Source organism: Lampris incognitus, chromosome 1 (assembly GCF_029633865.1).
Source record: "Lampris incognitus isolate fLamInc1 chromosome 1, fLamInc1.hap2, whole genome shotgun sequence".
Classification (NCBI taxonomy): domain Eukaryota; kingdom Metazoa; phylum Chordata; class Actinopteri; order Lampriformes; family Lampridae; genus Lampris; species Lampris incognitus.
In genome coordinates this window covers 43,659,515-43,685,142 of record NC_079211.1, presented here as the reverse complement: position 1 = coordinate 43,685,142, position 25,628 = coordinate 43,659,515, and the positions used below count along the sequence as shown (strand labels likewise).

The following is a 25,628-nucleotide window of genomic DNA, read 5'->3' as shown; positions in this document are numbered from 1 at the left end:
TCTACACAGAGTTAATCCCTAAGGTGCTTGTCGTAGTCAATATTGCCACCAGGAACCGTCACTTGTGATGGTGTCATAGTCACCTTCAGGGAAAATCTGGTCCTACATTGGCCGCCCAGCATTGTTTGTATGTGTGTTTTCCAACTACTGATTAAATAACGCTTTGCTATTTCATCTGTACTCTTTGTTTCCAAGTGTGCCAATAAGTCATATTGTCTGCTTTCTGTTGGTTAGAGAACCTGCACACTTATGGTAGTTCATGGCACATGAATAACTATGCCTGCCCTACTTGATAATCACAACCACCCTCATTTGAAATGTCAGTTCAGATGTCATTTGGATGCTCGTTGGTGGGGGTAGGTTGTTATAGTCTTGGATCCTGGTAAAAAAAAAAACAATTGTCTCCTCTGGTAGTGTGGCCAAGTGCACGTACACTGCCAGGAGAGGACGAAGAAATGGTGACAGGCCCTGGGGGCACGAGAGCAGCTGTTCTAATGTTGGCTAACTGGGAGGGCTCTTCTCTGTCTGGCTGGAGCACTCAAGAGGTCTTAGAAGCTGGGACTCTGGGGACTGGGCTTGGCATTTGGTCAAGAGGGGGGAATTATGTGTTAGAGAATGAGGAGGGGGCTGGTTTCAGGAGAGGAGGAGTGGGCATATGAGAGACAGGGTTGGTTGAGTCCACCGCTCCTTGAATGGAAATTGTGCACCCATTTTCCTTGACGTGGGCAGGATATCGAGACAGAAGAGCATTTGATTGGTCCATTTGGACTGAGGGTGCAATGTAGGGGACAATGACCCTCTGGCCTGAAGACAGGCCCCTTCTGAAGAGCTGCCATTTTTGGTGGTGCTGCTGACCCGGTCCTCTTCACCTGGCTCTCCACCCCAAATCACCAGTCCTTCCACAGACACTTTGTTAGCATCGCTGCCATTCTGTCCATCAGCCCCAACCCCACCCACAGCTTTGAAGCGTTTTAACTTCAGAGGCAGTCCTATGCCTGCGCCCATGATCACATTTTGCCGTTTCACTTTCCTACCTGCAACGCCCATTCTTTCCAAGCTGAGTGGTTAGAATTGGTCAGAAAGAGTGACAGTGTATCATCAGCTTGACGAAAACAAAATGTTTCTACAATTGTGAAATACAAATAATGTACTATCAACATCGATAATTTATCAATTAATCAGATTTATAATTAAATTAAAATCCTTACTTCCTCTTCTGTCAGCATCACATGTATCACGTGAGAATCAACCACCTGATTTTCATCTCTCTAAGACAAAAAGGGAAAATGGCAAAAGAAACTGTCCAAAAAAGTGTTCATATGAGGGTTAATCGATTTGATTAGTCAGAACTGCATGCAAACAGAGCTAATATTATTGGGAGAGCAGGGGAATTTAGCACTGAGCGATGTGGCTGAAACTGTTCACAGTTTACATCAGTAGTGAAAACAATGATTTTTAATCACAATATCTGCAAAGTAGTAATTGTATCAAGCTTATTGGATCAATTTTGCTCTTTAATAGAAAAAAAAGAGTAGTCAAGAGGGTTAACTGCCCTTAAAACGTTATTTTTTGAAAGCAGTAAGATTACACAATTTCCCCCATCAATGCATGGTTACTGAAATTAATGCAGAGCAATGAAGAGTCAATTATAATACGACCAGCTGGAATTAGATTTATTTGTTTTTTGTTTTGTTTTGTTTTTTTGTTTTTTTTACACAACAGCTATCTTTAATTAACAATGCTAAAGGCAAAACTATTTCTTGAGACAATTTTAGCAGCATCATCTTTCAGTTAAGACAATACAAATCAATTCACACAAGACAGCGGAAGTAGAATCTCCAACTAATATCAACAGACGTCAAATCATTTGTCAGCCATCTTTATAAAATGCAAAACACAAATGGCTAGTGGACAAAATGTGGCTGTGATTTAGAACATAAACAAGTCCAGTGGCTTGGGCTGTAAAGATTTAAAAAAAAAAAACGTCAAACCAGCGTTTCAAACAACTGTTCAAGACAACGAAGCCTCTAAACAGATTCTGGTTTACAGGGAAATTTCGCAAACTTTTACGCGGATGTCCAGCCAGTGTTGATGGTAAATGTAGTAAATTGAAGCAACAAATTCCTTAGTGCGCGCTAAATTGACTGAGATAGTCCATGGGCCAGAGCCCAAAATTTCCTATTTCGGTACACTCAAGGTGGCAAAACTTACTTATAATTTTTGAAAGGATCCATGTCTGTAGATTATATTTTGGTATGATAACCATTCCTGAGTGGCAGCTGTATCACAGTTATCAGCTCATGAAGTTAACCACCCCCTAAAGTAAATTGCATTTTAGACGCTGGTGCATATCCTGGTTTAGCCTCATGGTCAGGACATTTTTCAATGTTCTATAATATTGTCTTTTGTATCATTTTAAAGGGGACCTTCTTAGCTTTCATTCAAGCCCTGTTGTGGATATTTCTCGCAAATATAGAGGTCACTTGAGATCTTCAACCCGTCAATAACACACATCTTTCTGCAATGTTCGCCTAAACTATATACTTTCTTTTAGCCCTGTGGCATCTAGGAATATCAGGGACACAAAACACAAAAACTGGAATACTCACAGGACTGTAAAGATTCAGGAAATGTATAATATACCCATACTATTTCATTGTGTGAGGTGATTGTGAACCTTAAATTAGAAAGGCATTATTACTAAGAAACTAACTAGACCAAATCCAGTTAGTCCATGGGTCAGACCAGATATCGATATCACCCAAGGTGACACAACTTCACTGGTGCCATTTTATTTGGTACACTAACAGAAGTAAAATAATACATGATAACCTTTCCAAATGAGCAGCTATTTCATTTTTCTTTCAGGAGACCTGTTTCTGTGCCTCTCACGATTGTGTATTTGCCCAGATTTTTACAAATATAGCATTTCAACACCCCTGGTACTGATTAGCCTAGCTTAAACTCTGGGACAGTTCTTAGTTGGCCAACAACCAAGGATAACCAGTACTGTGTACTTCCATTCATTGTGCTAAGCTAGGCTAACGTGCAGCCAGATAGCTTTCTACTAAACACATATAGAGGAAACTGGTATCTATCTTCTTGTCTCACTCTGGAGAAGATTGTAAGCTAATTTCCCATAATGTTAGCATGTTCTTTAATGTATATGTTAATATGATTAGTTAAAGTGGCTACGAGGAACTTTCATCTTGTGTTGATTTTAGCGGCCTCATGTGGACAAAATACAGCTGTTGCATAGCAACTAGGAAATGTATCTATTTGTGGCTATGTAAGATAAATAATGGTAATATGACGCTGGTGAAGAAAAGTAAACTTTGTTTTAGTAGTGTTCATACACCTAAGTTACATGTATTTGTTTGTATGTGGCAGGTGAAAACTGACTGAATATGGCCACTGGTGAACAAGCAAGTTTTTACCCAATACCAAAGCGCCCACGGGTGGAGTGCATTATCTACTGTTCTGATGATACAGATAAGCTGGTTTCACTACAAAGTGTCGACTCATGGAGAACTCTGCTCAGGGCAGCTCAGATACGAAATCATGCACCAGTTTTGAAACTGGCAAAAGACATTCCTGAGGGACAGATTCCAGCAATCTACTACCACAGAAAGTGTCGCAGTATCTTCACTATGAAGCAAATTCTTCATGGCCTCCTTGCAAAAGAAAAGAAAAGTTGTGTCTCTGCTGAAGAGAAACAATCTAAGAGAGTAGCTCGACATGCTCCAAGTACATCTAGGACTTATGATGCAGAGTGCATATTTTGTCAGAAAAACAGCAAATATTCCAAGAGACAGAATACGAGAGAAGTACTGGTGCAGTGTCGAGAACTGTGAGCTGATGCAAAGATCAGGAGTGCAGCCACAAAGAAAAGGGACAGCAGAATCCTTGCCATTGTGAGTAGAGACCTTGTAGCAGCTGAAGGGCACTACCACAGGTCATGCTATAGACTTTACACCAAAGAAGAGGTTTCCAAAGGAGAGGTTGCCAGCAATGAAGATGATGATGCTGCAGCCCAGTATGAAGCTGCTGTGAATAAGGCATACAATGAGCTGTTCCTCTTCATCAGGATGGAGCTTTTTGGCAATCCTCAAGTGATGACAATGACTGATCTCTCTTCTAGACTGGTAGCTTCAATGAACTCCCAAGGCATTGCCCAAGTCAAGGAATCAACCAAGAAGCACATAAGGCGAAACCTGGAGAGTGAGTTTGCTGGAGCCTTGCAGATATTCCCTGATGAGAAAGGAAAATTCCTCCTCTATGCCGATAACTTGTCCATGAGGGAACTTGCCAAAGAAAATCAGTCTCTCAAAAGGGAGCTGCAGACCCTGAAAAGTGTCAGTGCACAAGATGTTATAGCCAAAGCAGCCATCAAATTGAGAGCAGACATTAAAAGTCAAGATGTTCCTCAAACCTGGCCGCCTGAAGTCAAACCAGAAGCAGAATGTCCTACCATTCCAGAGTCGCTCATTATCTTCCTGTACTCTCTACTCACAGGCTCAAATGATCCTGATCATGCATCCCAGAGAGTGCAGTGCCTTCTGCAGTCATTTGGCCATGACATAGTATATGCAGTGACATGTGGAAATACCAAGCCTTCCAAGCACATTGTTCTGCCATTCGGTGTCAAATCGTTGACAGGAAATGTAGAGTTGATAAACATCCTCAACCGACTTGGTCACAGTGTGTCCTATTCACAGATGGAAGAGATCAACACTGCCCTGTGTCTCCAGAAACTCTCATCATCAGGGAGTGGCATTGCCCTTCCAGCTAACATCCATCCTGGCATATTCACAACTTTAGCCTTTGACAATATCGACCGTCTTGAAGAAACTGTCAGTGGTGAGGGAATTGCTGTGCAAGCAAAGCCAGTCAACCCACTTCCTGTCCAACCCATGCCCACTGTTCCCAAAACAAAGAAGAGAAGCATTGATGGACCCCCACCAATGTTACCAACTTACAATGCTGGACAACGGGTAGGGCCACCACAAAGCAAAAAGTCAGATGCCGATACTGCAGCCAATACTAAGCTTGCCAGAGAGAAAAACCTTCTTTGGGTCCTAGCACGCATGTCACAACAAGAAGAACAGTCAGTCAGCAGCTGGACAGGCTTCAACATCCTGACTCGAGGAGAGATGATGGTCATCCCCGACAATATAGGCTATCTGCCTACCATCAATGCTCCAACGACACAAATGTCTACTGTCAACGAGGTGCTTAACCAGTCACTGAGCATCATGCAGTGCTTAGACCTGAGGAAGATTGTCTGTGTCTTTGACCAAGCCCTGTATGCGAAGGCTGTCGAGATCACATGGAAACACCATGACAAGTTCCATGATATCATCGTTAGGCTTGGGGTATTCCACACCATCTGCACACTGCTGGCAATAATAGGAAAGCGTTTCCAAGATGCTGGACTCAAAGACCTCTGCATTGAGTCTGGCATGATTGCAGAAGGCTCAATTGCTGGTGTTATGGATGGCCGCAAGTACAACAGGGCAGTGCGACTACACAAGCTCCTGTATGAGGCTCTCATGCGACTGACCTTGAATGGTTTCCTGTCCTGGTTGGAAGAAACTCACAGGAATGACATGGTTCACCTGAATGAGACACTGAAGACCATTGACAGCCTTGGGAAAGAAGTCTCACAACATGCTTTGAAGGAGGTCCTCGAGAACAGCTCTTGTACACGCATCATGGATCTATCTATTTGAAGTCTACCGTGAGTTCCTTAGAGGTGGAAACGGCAGCCTCTCAAACTTCTGGATGTCCTATTTGGACATGGTTGAAATCTTGTTGGGGCTCATCCGAGCATCCAGAGAGGGAGACTGGATGCTACACTTGGCTAGCATTCGAGCAATGATCCCATGGTGCTTTGCTTATGACAGGATGAATTATGCACGCTACCTCCCCTACTACTACGCCCAGATGTCTGAGCTGCCCATGACACACCCAGATGTGTACACAGAATTCATGGAAGGAGGCTTCTCAGTCCAACTGGGCTCCACCAATCCCTTTGGCCGAATCCCTGTTGACCAAGCTATAGAAGAAACGGTGAACAAAGACACCCAAACAGCTGGAGGGACAAAGGGATTCAGCTTGAAGCCAGGAGCTGTGACCAAATATTATCTCACAGCTGAGTATAGAAGCATGTACCTCAGACAGCTGAGAGACCTGACAGGTCAAGGCAGGTGCAAATGGTCTCATCCAGATCTACAGAGTCCAAGGATCAAGAGAGATGAAGCAGATGTCCAGTCTCTCATGGACCTTATGGAGAATAACTGGCTCAATCCTATGTCCCCTGATGAGATTGATTTGGTTAGCCTCTCCACTGGCAACATGGCTCCACCTGATGTGACCATAGATCTCTTGAGAGCTCTTGAGAAAGGAGAAGAGGCCTACCAAGCATTCCAGCAAACAAGGTTAGATGCAGACCCACCACCTGTGAAATTCCACGACAAGATGACCAAGCAAAGTCTGAAAACATTCTCCAATGTCAGCACAAAACAAGCTCATGGAAAGAAAGCACAGGATGTGGTTCTGAAGGCAGATAGAAACCTTTTCAGTCACATGATCCTGGTGGCTGAAAGCAGGAAGGTGAATCTGAAGGATGTCCTTGCCTACCCATTGGGCCCACTACCATGGGCACTGGCAAATGCTGATGGGTCCTTACGAAAAACAAACAAGGCTACACTTGCCAGAGAGCTTGAAAAGAATGTATCTCCTGCAGAAGACATCCCAATCCCATCTACTTCCATCATTGATGGGATGAGCCTGGTCCAAAAAATGAATGGCAACAACAAAACCTTTGCACAGGTGGCAGAGTCAGCCTTGACCCAGGTCCTCCATGAGGGAGCACAGAGTGGGAGGATTGATGTTGTTTTTGATGTCTATCACCAGACTTCGATCAAAGATGCTTAACGACTGAACCGGGGTGGAGACATCACTCTCCAGTACAAGAATCTTGCAGGGGGACACCACGTCCAGCAGTGGAGAAAATTTCTGTGCAGTTCCTCCAACAAGACCAGTCTCATCAAGTTTCTGGTGGAAGAGTGGAAACTCCCACGATACAGAGCTATGCTGCATGGCAAGGTGTTGTACATGACCTGTGAGGAAACCTGCGACAAGTTGACAGAAGATGGGTGGGAGGAAGCAGCAGAACTGCACTCCACACATGAAGAAGCTGACACCCGTCTGCTCCTGCATGCATTGCATGCAGCAAATGCGGGCTCAAAGTCAGTTATCATCACAGCTGAGGACACTGATGTCATGGTGCTTTGTCTTGGCTTCCAGAAGGACATCACCTGTCCCATCTACCAGAAGTGTGGGACTCAGAACCGCACACGGTTTGTCAACATCACCAAACTGGCAAGTTCACTTGGAGACAGCATCTGTGACAGCCTAATTGGCTTACATGCCTTCACAGGCTGCGACACTGTCAGTGCATTCGCTGGTCGAGGGAAGCTGAATGCCCTGAAGATAGTGAGAAAGCACACTTCCTGCCAAGAGACTTTTAGTCAACTGGGACAGACATGGAATGTGAGTGATGAGCTGTTCCAGAAAATTGAGCAGTTCACCTGTCGGATGTATGTTGCTAATAGCAGCACTGCTGAGGTGAACAAACTGCGTTACCAGCTCTTCTGCACCAAAAGGGGAGAGGTTGAGTCCAGCCAGCTGCCACCATGTAGAGACTGTCTCTTTATGCATGTTCAACGAGCCAACTATCAGGCAGCAATATGGAAGTGCTGTCTGCAGGCTAACCCTGTGGTGCCAAGCCCTACTGAGTATGGATGGACAGACGATGAAGGCAAGCTGGCCATTTACTGGATGCGCTCCCCACCTGCACCAGATGTGGTCTTGGAAATGCTAACATGCAAGTGTGTGCATTCATGCAAAATGCCAAGCTGCATGTGCCTGTCAAATGGACTTCCATGCACAGACATGTGCAGGTTACAGACCTGCAGTAACCAAAAACAGCAGGATGGTCCAGAACTGGACTTTGAACTTGGGGAGTCAGATGATGAGAGAAACGAGCAGTTTGATGAATGACAGTGTGATGATTCTGATGGTATTACTGTGGTAGTAGTCTATTGATGCACAGGATGTTGATTCTGGACTTGGTTACCCAGAGCTTGATAACAATAATGTAACCATATTCACATATACCCATTACCCTACCCATTACCATTACATATACCCACTAATGATATGGGATTACATGTATCATTGACTAAGTATATGTAAATGTCAATGTTGTTTAAAATATTAAAATAGTTCATTACCTCACTATGGTATTCCTTTTTATCATGTATTTTGATTGTGTATTTAAACAAATGTATAGAGACCAGTTTGTGACCTAACTGGCTTTGGTCTAGTTCTCATTTAAGGCTCACAATCACCTCACACAATGAAATAGTATGGGTATATTATACATTTCCTGAATCTTTACAGTCCTGTGAGTATTCCAGTTTTGTGTTTTGTGTCCCTGATATTCCTAGATGCCACAGGGCTAAAAGAAAGTATATAGTTTAGGCGAACATTGCAGAAAGATGTGTGTTATTGACGGGTTGAAGAGCTCAAGTGACCTCTATATTTGCGAGAAATATCCACAACAGGGCTTGAATGAAAGCTAAGAAGGTCCCCTTTAAAATGATACCAAAGACAATATTATAGAACATTGAAAAATGTCCTGACCATGAGGCTAAACCAGGATATGCACCAGCGTCTAAAATGCAATTTAGTTTAGCGGGTGGTTAACTTCATGAGCTGATAACTGTGATACAGCTGCCACTCAGGAATGGTTATCATACCAAAATATCATCTACAGACATGGATCCTTTCAAAAATTATAAGTAAGTTTTGCCACCTTGAGTGTACCGAAATATCGTCTGGCCCATGGACTAAGAAATCAAAGTTCTCCTGGTCGCGGAGCCCTGCCGGCAGTGCCTACACGTACCCGGATGTACTGCGCGCGAGCATCTGACACCAAATCGTTCCAAAACCTGCCCAGTTCATGGATAAACAACAAATTGAGTTGGACTAGTTTTATCAACCACAAACATGCCTTCTGCCGGTGCCTGCATGTGACAACTACAGAAAGAAGAGAGAGGAGAGAGTAACAGGGAAGCAGACTATCTAAGAAATAATTCATTTCAGTGGTTTAAAAAAAAAAAGTATACCAATGACTAAATTTAAATGTAAATATAAAATCTACACAACAGTATCATATCATGTTACTAGTCCTTGTTATATGCAGTATTTTTTGCACAAAGTAGTCGGCGCAAGTTCTATGTTAAAATACTACTATGCTAACACGTAGTAGTAGTTTTATCATGGCGTTTTGTGGTATGGTTTCCCATGTAAAAGCGCTTTCTTTTGTCAGCAGAGTGGCGCAGCGCAAGTGTGCTGGGCCCATAACCCAGAGGTCGATGGATCGAAACCATTCTCTGCTAACTTGGAGCCCTACCCTGAACTAAGCATATATCCTTTACCAAGGCTTTTTTTTTTACATATATAAATTTGTTTTATTGGGACATCACATCGTAATTACATAGCATAAAAAAGGAGTATAACTTTGTTAAAAGAATCACTCAACGGTAGGGACAGCGCTTAACAAATAAGGAGCAAAATAATCCAGTGAGTCAAGTATATTCTTTATGAGACAGTGCAAGCCTGTTTCATGCCATAAGCAATCATCAGCTGTCAATAAAGCTACACGGGGAAGAACATACCATTCCCCGTTAGATGTTGCACACATGATGTGCATGACAGGCAGTAAATGGTCTGTTCTTTCCCGTGTAGCTTTATTGACCGCTGATGATTGCTTTTCAAATGAAGCAGGCTTGTACTGTCCCATAAAGAATATACTTGACTCACTGGATTATACATATATGTATAAGGCAACACTTTATGTTACTGGCATCTTTCTTAAGCCCTTCATGGGAAATGAGGCACTGCGAAGGATGGCAAAGGTTAAACAGCCCCTTCCTCGAGATCTCTATCCACTGGGAGTCAAAAGTGTTCCCAACCAACAGCATAATCTCATCCTGGATCAGTCTCTTCATTTTTACGGCGACGAAATTGAGTAGCTCATCCTCCACAATAATTCTGCCATCTTTAGTCTCATAAATCTCAGGTTCTGTGCGAAACCGAATCTGAGGCCGGCAAAGGCGTGCAGTATCCACCATCTGTATGGTTATTAATTGATGATGGTGTAAAAATCCATAAAATAGGCAAACAATAAAATCAATTAAAATCCACTTCCGGTGTGGGGAGATGGCAGCGCGAATTCACGTTTGCAGCGGCCTCACCCAGTACCGTTGTGGGAAGATGGCGGCGCGAACTTACATTTGCGGCGGCCTCACCCAGTGCCGTCCATGCAATGTCTCTTCGTCCACGTCTGCATCTAAGTTTGTCTTCATTTGATGGCTGGGGGAGCTGGCGCTGGATCGGCTGGGAGACCTTGGTCTACTGCATCCTGGGAGTCCCGGGACCACAGCCATGCATGGAGCTGTGCCCAAAGAGAGCGGTCTGAGAGCGGTCTGACAGGACGCTGAAGTGGGGCAAGCTAAGCTAACTGCTAGCCCATGCAAACCGACAGTCATCCTGGCGTTCGCTCTCTTGGACAGTGAAAAAAAAAACAAACCAAACATATATGTGTGTTTTTTGTTTTTGTAGTTTGGATATATGTGTTCTTGTGGTTTGAATATGTGTTTTTGTCTTTGTGTTGCACTTTTGTGGGCTGGAGGAAACGACATTTCGTTTGAAATGACAAATAAATGTTGCTGATTCCTGATTAAAATAATCCAAGGTCTCACAGAGTCGTTAAAATGGTTAAAATTTTAAAAGTAGGCAGAGCCTCAAATAAACAAACAAACAAACAGCAGTTGGTAACCGGAGTCAGTGTGGATTGATAAGATTTAATAAAATTGAAGAGTATTTTGCACGGGGTCCTTCTCGCAGATCTCTACAGCTATGCCGCCTGTCAATGGCCCCGCTCTCGCGGAGTCTCCCTTGGCAATATGTAAATGTGACTGAATAAAAGAATAAAACAAATTCCGGTGTGTTTTTGTGCCATTTTACGAATTTTAAGGATATTTTCATTATCAATAGAATAATATCATGAATCACAATTATTTTGGCCAAGATTATCGTGACATGAAATTTTCATATCATCCCAACCCTATTCAAAATTCCAACTACTGAGCCTTCAGATAAAAACCTGTCCAGCCCCAGTGGCCTAATGGATAAGGCACTGACCTCCTAAGCCAGTGATTGTGGGTTCAAGTCCCATCTGGGGTGGTCAGCAGTGGAGTGTTGTAGTGTCCTGTGCCCATAACTCAGAAGTTGATGGGTAAAGGCCATCTACTAGCTGCCGCTTTTCCTTAAATCAAGTCTGCCTCCATTTCAAAGTTATTCTCTCAAGCTCAGTACCATCACCAGGAACCATTACTTGTTTAGGTATGATGGTGCCATAGCCAACCCAGACAATTCTCTGTCACACTCCTTCTGGGAAAATAACCTTCTACATCAACCATTAACTATTGGCTACCCAGGCAGGCAGCTTCTCCTTCCAATATCTTGCTAAATCAAGTGCTATTTTCATCTTTACTCTTTGGTTCCAAGTGTGCTAGTAAGTCAAGTTAGCACCACACCCGCAGGTGTGCCATAACTTGCTGGTTTGGTTGTGATGGTGCCATAGCCAACCCAGAAAATTAACTGTCATCCTCCTTCAGGGAAGCTTATTTCCTACATCAGCTATTGGCTACCCAGTATTTTTTTTTTGTATGCAGCTCCTTGTTCCAACCCCTTGCTAAATCAGGATATTTGCTATTTCATCTCTATAATAATAAGTCAAATCATATGCTCTATTTTTAGGTTGGAAATAGAACGTGCACACTTATAGTACTACATGATACATGATTAGCTAGTCTTGCCCCATAACCATAGCCATGCTCCTCAATTGAAATGTTTTTTAAAATGCTTCGAATTTTTGAAAGGCTGATTGGCAACTTTAACTTGTTAAGCTCTCCCCGTGAGCCCTGCTAGGCTGGTATCCACAGGATCTATTAATCCTGAAGCCAGCCTGATTTCTTTTAGTTTCTCATCAACCACCTTCTGCAGCCTCTTCAATAGGATGCAGTTGAGCACCTTCCATGGAGTTTAAAGAAGCATTGTTCCTCATTAGTTTTTGCACTCCCTGAGGTTCCTTTTTTGAGAATCTTCATGATGTTGATGTCTCTCAAATCCAGTGGGACATTTTCTTTCCCTCAGGTGGTGAAGCATGTTGGTGAATGTTTCCATGTCGACCTTGAGGGCTTTGGCTGGTATTTTGTTCAGCCCCTCTGCCTCGACTCATCTCAAGGCCTAAATGGCTTTTCAAATTTCTGTCTTGGTGGTATTGGTGGAGGTGGGGGGTGAATGGGAGGGGCAGTTTATCTCCAACAGGTTTGGAGCTGGTGGAATCTCTGCTGTCAGTTGAGGAGGCTGTCTGTTGAGCAGTTTTCAAAAGTGCTCCGTCCACCACGGTGTTTTTTTGTTTGTTTGTTTGTTTGTTGTTGTTTTTTTTTTGCTTGCTTGTTAGTCCTCTCACCTAGCTTATTGTCTTCCAGGTAATGGATTGCAGTCTCATATCACGTGAGACCAAACAGGCTTCAGGTCATGTACAAACTGTCTCAGCACATCAACCCAACCACGTCCCTCTACTGTGTATCGAAAGCTGCAATCACAGTGAGCATTTCATTCCAGCAGCACAAGGCAGATACCAACAGAGCAAGACAGCCATTAGCGCAACACAGGAGAACTAGAGGGTGATTGCAAAAATCCAGAATGATGATGCATGCTTGGTCTTCAACCTCCCAAAATATACACGTCACTTCTCTCTAGGTATCCTTACGCTGGCTTCCAGTTGCTGCTCACATAAAGTTCAAAACCATGCTGGTGGTATTCTGCGAAGTCCATGAAACCGCACCTAGCTACCTGCAATCCCATAACAGCAGGTACACGCCTCCTCCGTCTTGTCACTCCGCCTCTAGTAGCTTGTGATCTATCCCATCTACTAGAGTGACATGCTCTCAGTGCAGACTATTGCCTCACCTTGCCCCTCAATTGTGGAGTGACCTCCTGGTCTCCACCAGAACAACTGATTTACTTACTTAGTTCAAGAAAAGTCTAAAAATGTTCCTTGCTTCGTGGCGACGATGCAACTACTGTATATCACTCTACTATGTCAATTCCTACACTTTTTTCTGTTGCTAATCATATTGTTTTCCCACGTGCAAGCATTTCGGTTTGTTAGCAGAGTGGTGCAGCGGAGCCATGCTGGGCCCATAACCCAGTGGTCGGTGACTTGAAACTATCCTCTACTAAGAAAAAGCTGTTCCATGAATCCGGTACATGTTTTCCCTTAGTTAATCCCTCAAGAGCAGCATCAACACCAGGAGCCAAAATGTGCATTTACTGGTCTGATGCTGTTGCCGTTGTAATCTACCCAGAAAATTTGCTGTTAGGGTCCTTCTTCAGGGAAAGTTACTTCCTACATTGCATGCCCAGCATTGTTTGTATACAGCTTCTCACTTGTTTAACAATGTTTTACTATTTCGTCTGTACTGTTTGGTTCCAGGTGTGCCAATAAGTCAAAGTATCTGCTCTACATACAGCATTCATTGGCATGGTCTCCCATGTATATTTTTTTTAGGTGGTGTGGGGGGGGTCTTTTTTGATATTAATTTCTATTGGCCTAAAGGAATGGGCATGATATCCATGTAGTGAATCTTTTCTAAGCTTTTTGTCATTTATTCAAATGTGAAAAAAGATTATTTGATCCAATTTATGGGCTGTTTAAAAGTCATACCTAATTCGTCCAGTTAGCCTGGCACGACTCAATATTTTAAAGGCTACTTGGGAAGCTTGGAGTTAACTGGTTGAGCTCTCCCCTGGGGTCCTGCTTAATTAAGACCATTATCAAAATTAGGAGTGGGATGATATAGGATTTTATCCCGGATTGCGATAAACATTCATGAAAAGTTGATCTAGGTGAATTTCCATTATCGGGATAATCGTGTATGGGGATAATCTTGAATATCCTCACATGAGGCAAGCTTTCAGCAAGTCAGAGCCATAAAAGGATTTGCTGTAATCGGGAACCGCGTTGGAGGTGAGACGTAAGCGTGGCTCTACCTGTCAGAGCGGAAATAGCTTACCTGTTTATATAATATGTATGGTCCTTATAACGTTCAGGTGTGTTTGTTACCGGCGAGGGCAAACAAGTTTTTGACCGTCACGTCATGTCGTTTGTTGTGCACTTGTCAAGGTAATACCGTTTGCTTTAGATCTTTCATGCAATTGTGCATCGGATATTTTTGTGGTGTAAATAAATACACTTGTGGAGTATTATTGCAAGGGAGCTAGTGGAAATTCAATCATTGATCTGACAAGTGGCCTACTTCAACACGGACCCGTCAATTAGTAAGTTCTAGCCGGTTTCAGCCTCCTCACGGCTTGTAGGTTTATTGTTTTTTGTCCCAGGTAATTCAAGCCATTTCATCATGAATTACAATTAGTTTGGACATGGTAATTGTGGCATGACATTTTCATATCGTCCCGCCCCTAAAATTCCAACTACTGAATCTGATGTTTTTTACTGCGGTGGATTGTGCTGAGCCTTCAAATATAAACCTGTCCAGCCCCAGTGGCCTAATGGATAAGGCACTGGCCTCCTAAGCCAGGGATTGTGGGTTCAAGTCCCATCAGCGGTGGAGTGGGTGTAGTTTTCAATGCTCAGAAGTCAATGGGTTGAGACTTAACCGCCAGCGTTTCTCTAAATCTAGTGTTACTCCATCTCACAGTTAATCCCTCAAGCACGGTTTCATCACCATGAACTTGTTTAGTTATGATGGTGTCGTAGCAACCCAGAAAATTCTCTGTGATGCTGCTTCTGTGACAATAACCTGCCAGTAAAATATTAACAATTGGTTACCCAGCATTGTTTGTATGCACCTTCTCCTTCCAATATCTGGCTAAATCAAGTGATTTGCTATTTTCATCTGTACTCTTTGATTCCAAGTGTGCTAGTAAGTCAAGCTAGCACATCAGCAAGTGTACCATAACATGCTGGTTTGATTGTGATGGTGCCATAGCCAACCCAGAAAATTGTCTCAGGCTCCTTCTTCAAGGAAACGTACCTCCTACATCAGCCACTGGCCACCCAACATTGTTTGTATGTGCCTTCTTCTTCCAACCCCTTGTCAAATCAAGTGCTTTCCTATTTTCATCTGTACATTTTGGTTCCAGGTGTACTGATAAGTCAAATTTACACCACACCAACAAGTGTACCATAACCTACTTGTTTGGTTGCGATGGTGTCATCGCCAACCCAGAAAATTCACCATCAGGCTATTTCTTGAGGGGAGCAAATCAAGGAAGAAAATCAAAGAAGGTTGAATCAGTTCATCTGAATACAACGTTAATTGACAGATACATTTCCTCACTTATCTAAGTGACATATTCAGTCTAAAGAGACTGCAGATATCCCCACCTTTATAATCGATACAGGTGTATAACGACCGAAACCAATGACCAGTTTCATATGCAAATATGTGCATGACCATTAACTACAGTTTCAATGGCCATGTGTACTATTCACAGAGGATTTGGGAATGTTTGCAACCATATCATTGTAAGATGGCAACAGATGTACTCTTGCCCCCCCCCCCCCGGTTCAGGGATGGTCATTCCCTCTTAACATAGATGGCCTCTTTGACTCCCCTTTCAAACTGGTGTTCCTTCCTATTAAGGATGTACATGTCCCTGTCCTTGAAAGAGTGGTCACTGGCCTGGAGATGGGTGTAGACTGCAGAGTCCTGGACTGATGCGTTAGCTCTAAATGTCATAATGTTTATTACAGTTGCTGGTCCTCAGCCTTCAAATCGAGAATTGTGCAGCCCCAGTATTCTAACGGATAAGACATTGACCTTCTATGCCAGAGATTGTGGGTTCAAATCCCAACTGGGGTAATTGCAGCAAAATAATGCTGGAACCATAATTTTGATGTCAATAAACCTCTGCTAAAAGCCAGTTTTACCCTAAATCAAGCCTATCCAGAGTTAATACCTCGGGCGTTTGGTTATCATGGGGTCATAGCCAGTATTGCCACCAGGAACCATCAGTTGTGATGGTGTCAAGGTCACCAACAGGCCCTTTCTTCAGGGAAAATCTTGTCCTACATTAGCCACCCAACATTGTTTGTATGTGTGTTTTCCAACTACTGGTTAAATAACATTTTGTTATTTCATCTGTATACTCTTTGTTTCCAAGTGTGTTAATAAGTCAGTTTGGTCTGCTTGGAAAGAGAACCTGCACACTTATGGAAATCCATGGGACATGGATAATTATTTCTGCCCTACTTGATAAGCACAGCCACCGTCCACCGTCCTTTGGGGTAATTGCAGCGGAAGCATGCTGGAAACATAATCTGAATGTCAATAAATGTCTGCCAAAAGCCAGTTTTACTGTAAATCAAACCTTTCCTCTTTTAGTGTGGCCGAGTAGTCTAAGGCGCTGGATTTAGGCTCCAGTCTCCACGGAGGCATGGGTTCATACCTGACCACTGCTATGACATTTGTTATCCTTGATGTCATCACTCCAAAATAAAAAAGCAATCAATTTTCCCAAGAGCTACAGGGTGTTTGCAAAAATGACAGTATGATGATGTACGCTTTGTCTTCAGCCTCCCAAAATGTGCCCTTCCAATCATCACCAATCATCTCACAGCACTTCATTGTGCAAGGTGTGCAACATCTGACATAATTCATTGCTGATTGGTTGAATAACTACAAAGAGGTACCTATTCAAGGTTGCAAAGAAAATCTGAGGACTGGGTTGGGAACCACTGCCCTAAGGAATATAAACCATCAATGAAACCCCTCCACCCTCTCCCGTCTTCTGCCCTCTGATCCAGTTGTTGCCATGACTGCCTTTGTTTTCATCTCCTGTTCTGGCCTCTTCTCCAGGTATTTGTAGGTGTTCTTCACTTCTTCCTGCCTTGTGGGTTCCATGACCATTCCAGCCCCAATTTCTCCTCCTGATTTGGAATCAGTCAGGACCTTAAAGGCCTCTGATAGGCATCCTTCTTGAAAATGTTTGAATTGTATCCCTTGTTGGGTACTCTTGATGATGCTGATAGGCTTTGGAAGGATAACTTAAAATCAGTGTCCACATCATCTCTGTCATAGCAAAACTGTCAATTCCTTTTTCAAAATCTATGAAGTTGACATAGACAGGCGAGTTTCATTCAATTGTATTACCCAATGATAATCCTGAGGGTGGCTATTTGGTATCCACAGGATCTACATATCCTGAAGTCAGCCTGGTTTTCCTTCAGTTTCTCACCAACCGACTTCTGCAGCCTCTTCATTAGGATGCAGTTGAGTACCTTCCCTGGTGTTGAAAGAAGCATTATTCCTCAATAGTATTTGCACTCCCTTAGATCCTCTTTTTTCAGAATCATCACAATGTGGACACATCCACATTGTGATGAGTCCAATGGGACAGTTTCTTCTTCCCAGATTATTCACATCAGGTGGTGAAGCACATTGGTGGCGGTTTTGATGTGGAACTTGAAGGCTTCAGCTGGTATTTTCTCCGACCCTTATGCCTCGTCTTGTCAATGATTTAACAGCCTTTCAAATTCCTATCTTGGCGGTGGTGTGTGAGTGTGAGTGAGTGTGTGTGTGTGTGGGGGGGGGGAGGTGGCTGCAGTTAATCCGCAACAGTATTTGGGGCTGGAGCAATCTCTGCTGGGTGGCAAGGTGGTGCAGTGGTTAGCGCGGTCACCTCACAGCAAGAAGGTCCTGGGTTCCAGCCCCAGGGTAGTCAAACCTTGGGTGTCATTCGGAGTCATCTTGTGTGGAGTTTGCATGTTCTCCCCGTGACTACGTGGGTTTCCTCTGAGTGCACCGGATTCCTCCCACAGTCCAAAGACATGCAGGTCAGGTAAATCGGCCATACTAAATTATCCCTAGGTGTGTGAGTGTGTGGGCTGTGTGATGGCCTGAAGGCCTGTCCAGGATGTCTCCCCGACTGCCACCCAATGACTGCTGGGATAGGCTCAGGCATCCCCGTGACCCTGAGAGCAGGATAAGCGGTTTGGATAATGGATGGATGGGATCTCTGCTATCAGTTGAGAAGTTCTCTTAAGCGTTCCATCCACCACTTAAGTTGATTTTCCTTGGTTGTGAGGAGTGTAAACCTTGTTGTTAATATTCCCAGCAGTCCACAGAATGGCACCTAGCTATCTGCAATCTTGTATCAGCAGACACATTCCACCTTGAGCTTTTTGCTCTGGCTCTAATAGCCTATCATCGTTAGTGTATGCTAAAGCAACAAGCTCTTGATCCAGAACTTTCTCTCACCTTGCCCCTTTAAGGTTGAATCAGCTCCTGGTCTCCATCAGAACAACTGACTCACTTATTTACTTCTAGAAATGCCTAAAAATGCTCCTTGTTTTTGTGGCTATGATACAAGTACTGTGTATCACTCTACTACGCCAGCTCCTACACTAATTTTCTGCTGTAAGTCACTAACTTCTGTAAATTACTTTGAACAATAATATCTATCTAATGACTAAATATAAATGTAAACATAAACTCTACACAGCAGTATAATATCAATCAGGAGTACCTGTGCTTGTTATATGCAGCATTATTTGCACAAAGTAGTTGGCGCAAGTTCTATGGTTGTTTACATACAATCTGTTTATAATGTCTGCTAAAACCATATGCTTTTGTCAGCAGAGTGGCGCAGCGGAAGCGTGCTGGGCCCATAACCCAGAGGTCGATGGATCGAAACCATCCTCTGCTAACAATCAGTTCTCCCTGGAATCAAGTTCATATACTTCTCACAATTAATCTCTTAAAAGCAGCACCAGGGACCAAAAGTGCACCATCATTTGCTGATATGGTTTGATAGTGTTATAGCCTACCCAGAAAATTAACTGCCAGGCTACTTCTTCAGGGAAGCTTACCTTCTAGACTGTCAAGAATTGTTTATGTGGGTTCTACTTCCAACCACTTGTTGAACAATGCTTTGCTATTTCATCTGTACTCTTTGCTTCCAGGTGTTTCGATAAGTCAGTTCATCTGCTCTATATACAGCATTAATATAGATTTTGGTATGTGCTCCCATGAAAAACCTTTTTTATTTATTTTTTTTATTTTTTGGGGGGTTTTCTTTGAATTTAGTTGATATTGATTTGTATTGTCCTAAAATAATGGATATGATCTCAATGTAGTGAACTTTTTTAAAAATATTTTTCACATATTTTGAATTTGGAAATAAATTATATTCTCTCTAATTTATGGGCTGTTTAAAGTCATGACTATTTTTTCCACTTAGCCTGGCACTACTCAGGTTTTTTAAAGGCTACTTAAATTATGCTTCTCTAAATCCGACACAAATAGACTCGAAGCGTAAAGAAACGTGTGGGGGGGGGTCTCTGTGAAACGTCTTTCTCACAGAGTCAGTGTGGATTGACCATAATTAATAAAATTGTAGTGTCTTTGGAATCAGGCCCTTCTCGCGGATCTTCACAGCTATGCCGCTCGCTCTCGTGAGTTCACCCCTGAGATATGGAAATGTGTAAATGTGACTCAACGAAAGAAGGAAACATATCCAATATGTTTTGGAACCATTTTAAGATTTAAGTATATGTTGATGATTATCGGGATTATATTGTAATCATAATTAATTTGGCAGGATAATCATGACATTAATTTTTTATATCGTCCCACCCCACCCCTAAATTCCAAATTTAAAATATGGATAGTCATGTTTTTGTTTTCTGTTTTTTTTACTGAAGTGGTTGGCCCTATGCCTTCATACCCAGAACAGTGAAACCAGGTGTGATTTCTATCATCTTTGATGGAGGTACATTGTCATAAGCTTGGATGCAGATGTAAAACCAAACGCTACAAGTGGTAGTGTGGCCGAGTGGTCTAAGGCAGCGTTTCTGAAACCTCTCCTGGAGGACCACTTGTCCTGCATGTTTTAGATCGCTCCCTGCTCCAAACACAGCTGATTTAAATGATCAGTTTTGTTATTAGGCACCTTCGGGAGCTCATAACGAGTTGATCATTTGAATCTGCTGTGCTGGAGCAGGGAGAGATCTAAAACATGCAGGACAAGTGGTCCTCCAGGAGAGGTTTGAAAAATGCTGGTCTAAGGCATTGGGTTTAGGCGCCAGTCTCTGTGGAGGCGTGGGTTCAAAACCCACCTCTGCCATGATAGTTGTTGGTCTTGATGTCATTCCTCTCCTGAGCCTATTCCTCTCCCGGGGTATCCACTAGGCAGTGGCACTGTTTAACCCATAGCTGGGGGCCTGGTTCGTGGGCATCAGGGAATATCCACACACTGGTGGGCCTGCGTACCGCACGTCTAGGGGCCAGACCTCCTGCGAGTCCCTTGAAGTTCAGCCAGGGTCCAAGGTGTGCCCAGTTACCGATCGCCAAGAGAAGGCAATACATAGGGCTTGCTGTTGGAGAGGCTATGTACTGACAGGGAGAGGCTTACATGTTCGGCTCCCCTCTTCGCATTTCTGCTAGCCAGCGGTGAAGGTTGAGAGTGATCAAAATTCCAAATACTAAATGTCATGATTATTATTGCAGTCACTGGCCCTGAGCCTTCAGACCCAGATCTGTGCAACTGCAGTGTCCTAATGGATAACGTAATTCAAATATTTTGGAGTCAAATCCCATTTGGGCTAATTTGGCAGCAGAAGCATACTGTGGATCTTCTCAGCACAGGTGAGTGTTCAGGTGAGTGTGCAGGTGATGTGTGTCTCTGCTCAGCTGGCGGTTCAGTGGATGCGGTGCAGGTTGGATCTTCTTCATTTGTTTGTTCTTGCAGTGTCTCTTGTGTTTTCAGCAAGCTCCTTCGATTTCTCCTCAGGATTTGACCATCCTCTGTTCTGACTGTGTAGGATCTTGGATTTACTTCCTCCAGAACAGTGGCTTTCTTATTCCAGCTTTTGGAATCTTCGAGTCTCACTGTGTCATGTCTAAGCTTCTCGATGACTTGTCATAGTTTGCTTTTTGTCTATTTTACAGATGCTTTTGTTTTTGTTTCACCTCTTTGTGCTTCTTTTGCTCTTCAGTGCAGGGAAGCGTGGTGCGTAGCCTACGTCCCATCAGAATCTCAGCAGGAGACTTGCCATGTTCAAGCGGCAAAGCTCGGTAACTCAGCAGAGCTAGATATGGATCTGAGCGGCTGTCTTGTGCTTTCTTGAGCAGCTGTTTGAATATGTGAACTCCTTTTTCTGCTTTACCATTTGACTGGGCATACAGGAGGCTTGAGGTCACATGTCGAAAGTCATACTCTTTGGCGAAGTCCTGGAAATCTTTGCTGCTGTAGTATGGTCCATTGTCACTGTAAACAATCTGTGGGATTCCATGTCTTGCAAATATTGACTTCATGCGTCTAACCACACAAGTAGCAGATATGCTGGGAAGCAGCGCCATCTCTGGATAATTTGACAGGTAGTTGATCACCAGCAGGTAATGCTTTCCATCCAGGTGAAACAGGTCAGTCCTAACTTTCTGCCACGGCTCGTCTGGTAGGTCTGTGATTGCCATTGGCTCTTTTGGCTGTTTTGCGTGATACTTCAGACAGGTCTCACAGCTTGAGACAAGCCTATTGATGTCTGCATTGATTCCTGGCCAATAAACAGCTGTTCTGGCCGTTCTCTTGCATTTTTCCATACAGAGGTGCCCCTCGTGCAGCCTTTTCAGCATCTCTGGTCTCAGTGACTGAGGAATGACAATTCTGTTTTTTCTGAGAAGAAGCCCATTGACGACACTCAGCTCAGCTCTGATGTTGTAATACTGTTGACATTAACATCTAAACCAACCCTCATTCAGATTCTTGAGGACTTTCTGTAGGCCTGTGTGTTTTTCTGTTTCAGCTGCAATCTGCTTGGATTTCATGTCAGACACAGGTAGTGATTCAGTAATCAGGTTCACTTGGAGAGTCACATCCGTCTCTGTGGAGCTCCCACAGCGTGCTTCACTCTGTGTCGTCGCCCTGGACAGAGCATCAGCGAGCACAATGTGCTTACTCGGTGTGTAGATCAGGTCGAAATCATAGCGTTGTAGCTTCATCATCAGTTTTTGAATTCGTGTTGACATCTCGCTGAGGTTTTTCTTGATGATGGCTATTAACGGCTTGTGGTCTGTCTCTGCCACGAACGTTGGTAAGCCATAGACATAACTGTGGAATTTTTAAGAGCCATATACCAGTCCCAAACACTCCTTTTCAATTTGTGCATAGTGACATTCAGTCAGGGACATTCTTCTTGATGCGTAGGTGACTGGCCTCCATTGTTCTCAATCAGCTTGTAGTAACACCGCTCCAATTCAATTTTTCGATGCATCAGTGGATATCTTCATCTTTTTGGACGGGTCAAAGAATGTCAGCACTGGTTCTGTTGTGAGAGAGGTTTTCAGTCGTGTCCAATCCTTTTCATGATCCTCAGTCCACTTTAACTCAGTTCTGTCGTGCAACAGCCCTCTCAGGTGCACAGTTTTTGAGGACAGGTTTGGTATGAATTTGCCGATGAAATTGAACATTCCCAGCACTCTCAACACACCTTTTTTTATCCTCGAGCCTGGACATCTGCAGTATTGCTGTCACCTTGCTCTTGTCTGGCTCCACACCTGTTTCTGACAGCTTGTTTCCCAGAAAGGTGATTTCGTTCACACCAAACTGACATTTCGCTCTGTTCAGCTTTAGTCCATACTTCTGGATGCTTTGGAGCACTTTGATGAGCCTCTCATTGTGCTGCTCCAGTGTGGATCCCCATAGCACGATGTCATCCACATACACACATATCTATGATGTGCTCCATGGTTCTGTGGAACACTTCGGGAGCAGAGGAGATTCCAAAAGGCAGCCTTTGGAAAGAGTAGCAGCCAAATGGTGTATTGAATGTACAATACTTTGTGCTATTCTCATGTAGTTTTATGTCAAAAGCCCTGGGATGCATCCAGCTTGCTGAAGAACTTTGCACCAGCCATCTCACTTGTCATTTTCTCTCTGGTTGGAATTTGGTAATTTTCCCTCTTTATGTTGGCATTCAGGTCTTTCGGATCCATGCGCACACGTAGGTCGCCGTTCTGTTTCTTGACACACACCATCGAATTCACCCACTCTGTGGGCTCCTCCATGTTTTTTATGACTCCCAGCGACTTCATTCGGTCGAGTTCTTGTTTCAGCTTGTCTCGTAATGGTGCTGGAACCCGCCTGGGAGCATGGACGACTTGCTGTGCATCATCTTTTAGCTGTATCTTGTAGGTGAATGGTAAGACACCAAACCCTTTTAAGCTGTCTGGATACTGACCCACTACTGACTCTACGCTGTTCGTGACGCCACCAATGCAGCGAATTCAGTGGGGCAGCCCGGGAACTGTTGCCACAGCCGCCCCGGAACAGTGACCGTGACGGCTCGGAACACTGGGGTTATCGGCCGAATAGAAATTGGGAGAAAAGGGGATTTAAAAAAAAAATCTGATCAGCAAATTATAGTTTACTTTCTGGTTCCTGGTGATAGCACTGCTTTTAAGAGATTAATTGTGAGAGGGACGAACGTATATTGATACAGGGGAACTGTATGTTAGCAGAGGATAGTTTCGATCCATCGACTTCTGGGTTATGGGCCCAGCACGCTTCCGCTGCGCCACTCTGCTACTGTCATCACAATTTTTTAGCAGACATTGTATACAGATTGTCTGTTCAGACTGCAAACATGCTGCATATAACAAGGACAGGTACTCCTACTTGATATGATACTGTTTTGCACATTTTATGTTTGCATTTATATTTAGATATTATTGTTCAAAGTAATTTACAGAGGTTAGTGACTTGCAGCAGAAAATGAATGTAGGAACTGGCATAGTAAAGCGATACACAGTAGTTGTATCATAGCCACAACTGCAAGGAAACTTTTTGGGCCTTTCTAGAAGTAAATAAGTGAGTCAGCTGTCCTAAAGGAAACCAGGAGGTGATTGCACCTTTAAGGGGCAAGGTGGGAGAAAATCCTGGATAAAGAGCTTTCTACTCTACCAGATGCAAACAATGATATGCTATTAGAGGCAAAGTGAAAAGCTCGAGCGTATCTGCTGATACAGTATTAGAAATAGCTAGGTGCACTTCCATGGACTGTCCAGGATATCAACAATAAGGTTTACACTCCTCACAACCAAAGAAGATCAACTTCAGTGATGGATGGAGCACTTAAGAGAACAGCTGAACAGAATACGTCCTAAACTGACAGCAGAGATTGACACTTCATGTGAGGAGGGTGGCTGTGATTATCAAGTAGGGCAGGCGTAGTTATCTATTATTATCCATAGTTATTCGAATCCAGCTCACATCGATGTTCAGGATGGATAGCATATGCAGTGCTTACATGTGATATGATAAAGACCATGTACTTTATAAACAGATGGAACACTTGGAGATTCAGTTCACTGTAATGCTCTATCCATCGTAAAATAGTGTATATTCGTGCTGCTTGTGCAGATTGCACTTCAAGAACACCATTGAGTAGGTCTCTTTTCTGTATCATTTCAACCCAAATTACTAATTCATTCGATGCTTGGTCATGGGCTGTGATGGCCGTGAGGGGTTAAGGCGTTGGACTTAGAAATCTAATGGGGTTTACCCGCGCAGGTTCAAATCCTGCTCACAGCGACATTGAAGGTTCTGTATCGTTCGCATCTCAAAGCTAAATTTAATGATATAGTTCAGCTCTGTGCGATGTATGAGTTCCTGTCTCCATGGATTGACTGCAAGAGGCGGCTGTTGACTTTGGGCAGAACTTAGAAATATTTGCAATTCCTTTAACCGAATTCGACACCGCCCTTCCCAATCAGAAAACATCAGGATGCCTCCAAAGCCACGCGCCGAAAACACATCCACGCGCCGGACACACCAGCTGATTGAAGCGAAAGCATTTCACCCGAGAGAAGCATCATTCTGAGCGGAGCTGAATTAGCTGTTCCCCAATAGATGTCACACATGTAAGAGAAAACTACCTTTATTATTATAATGAGTGATCCGGCTCCATTGTTGTAGCAATCACGACTGGCTTGCTAGGTAGTGTAACCGGTTATTTTCTTGCCCGGTGCGGGATTCGATACGGGGTGTACTGCACCACAAGGCGACATCACTAACCGCTCGGCTAAAGGGTCAGACCCATTTTTTTTTTATTGTATTTTATTATGAAAATATATTTTTGGAAAAAAAATACATTTTTGATTGCATGTATTGTCCATCAATTCCACATTGTTACATTTGTTTTACACTTTGTGTCGCTTACACAAGATAGTATCCGTCTCTCTTTATACATAAAATAAAGCCATGCTTTCCAAATCATCAACTTAAATCAGTGCTTTGGAACCAGAACAGAAAATGAAACAAATCAGCCCTTTTGAACGAACCTTAGACTGTGTTTTTAGAAGAAGGTAACGTTACAATACTTGTTCCCCAAATTAAAACACCACTTTGAGATTATAAGTGACACACATTCCACATTAAACAGAATGATCCCACCTTCCCCT

General features: G+C 43.4%; 3 non-coding genes across 3 annotated transcripts; all 3 read left to right on the top strand.

Annotated features, from left to right (window-relative positions):
- The first annotated feature begins 11,246 nt into the window (after window positions 1-11,246).
- trnar-ccu (transfer RNA arginine (anticodon CCU)) lies at window positions 11,247-11,319 on the top strand. Its single transcript has one exon. It is a non-coding gene; the product is annotated as a tRNA-Arg (tRNA).
- A 7,485-nt stretch (window positions 11,320-18,804) lies between these two features.
- On the top strand, window positions 18,805-18,876 carry trnam-cau (transfer RNA methionine (anticodon CAU)). The gene has a single exon. It is a non-coding gene; the product is annotated as a tRNA-Met (tRNA).
- Window positions 18,877-24,674: 5,798 nt separating this feature from the next.
- trnal-uag (transfer RNA leucine (anticodon UAG)) lies at window positions 24,675-24,759 on the top strand. Its single transcript has one exon. It is a non-coding gene; the product is annotated as a tRNA-Leu (tRNA).
- Window positions 24,760-25,628: the final 869 nt, after the last annotated feature.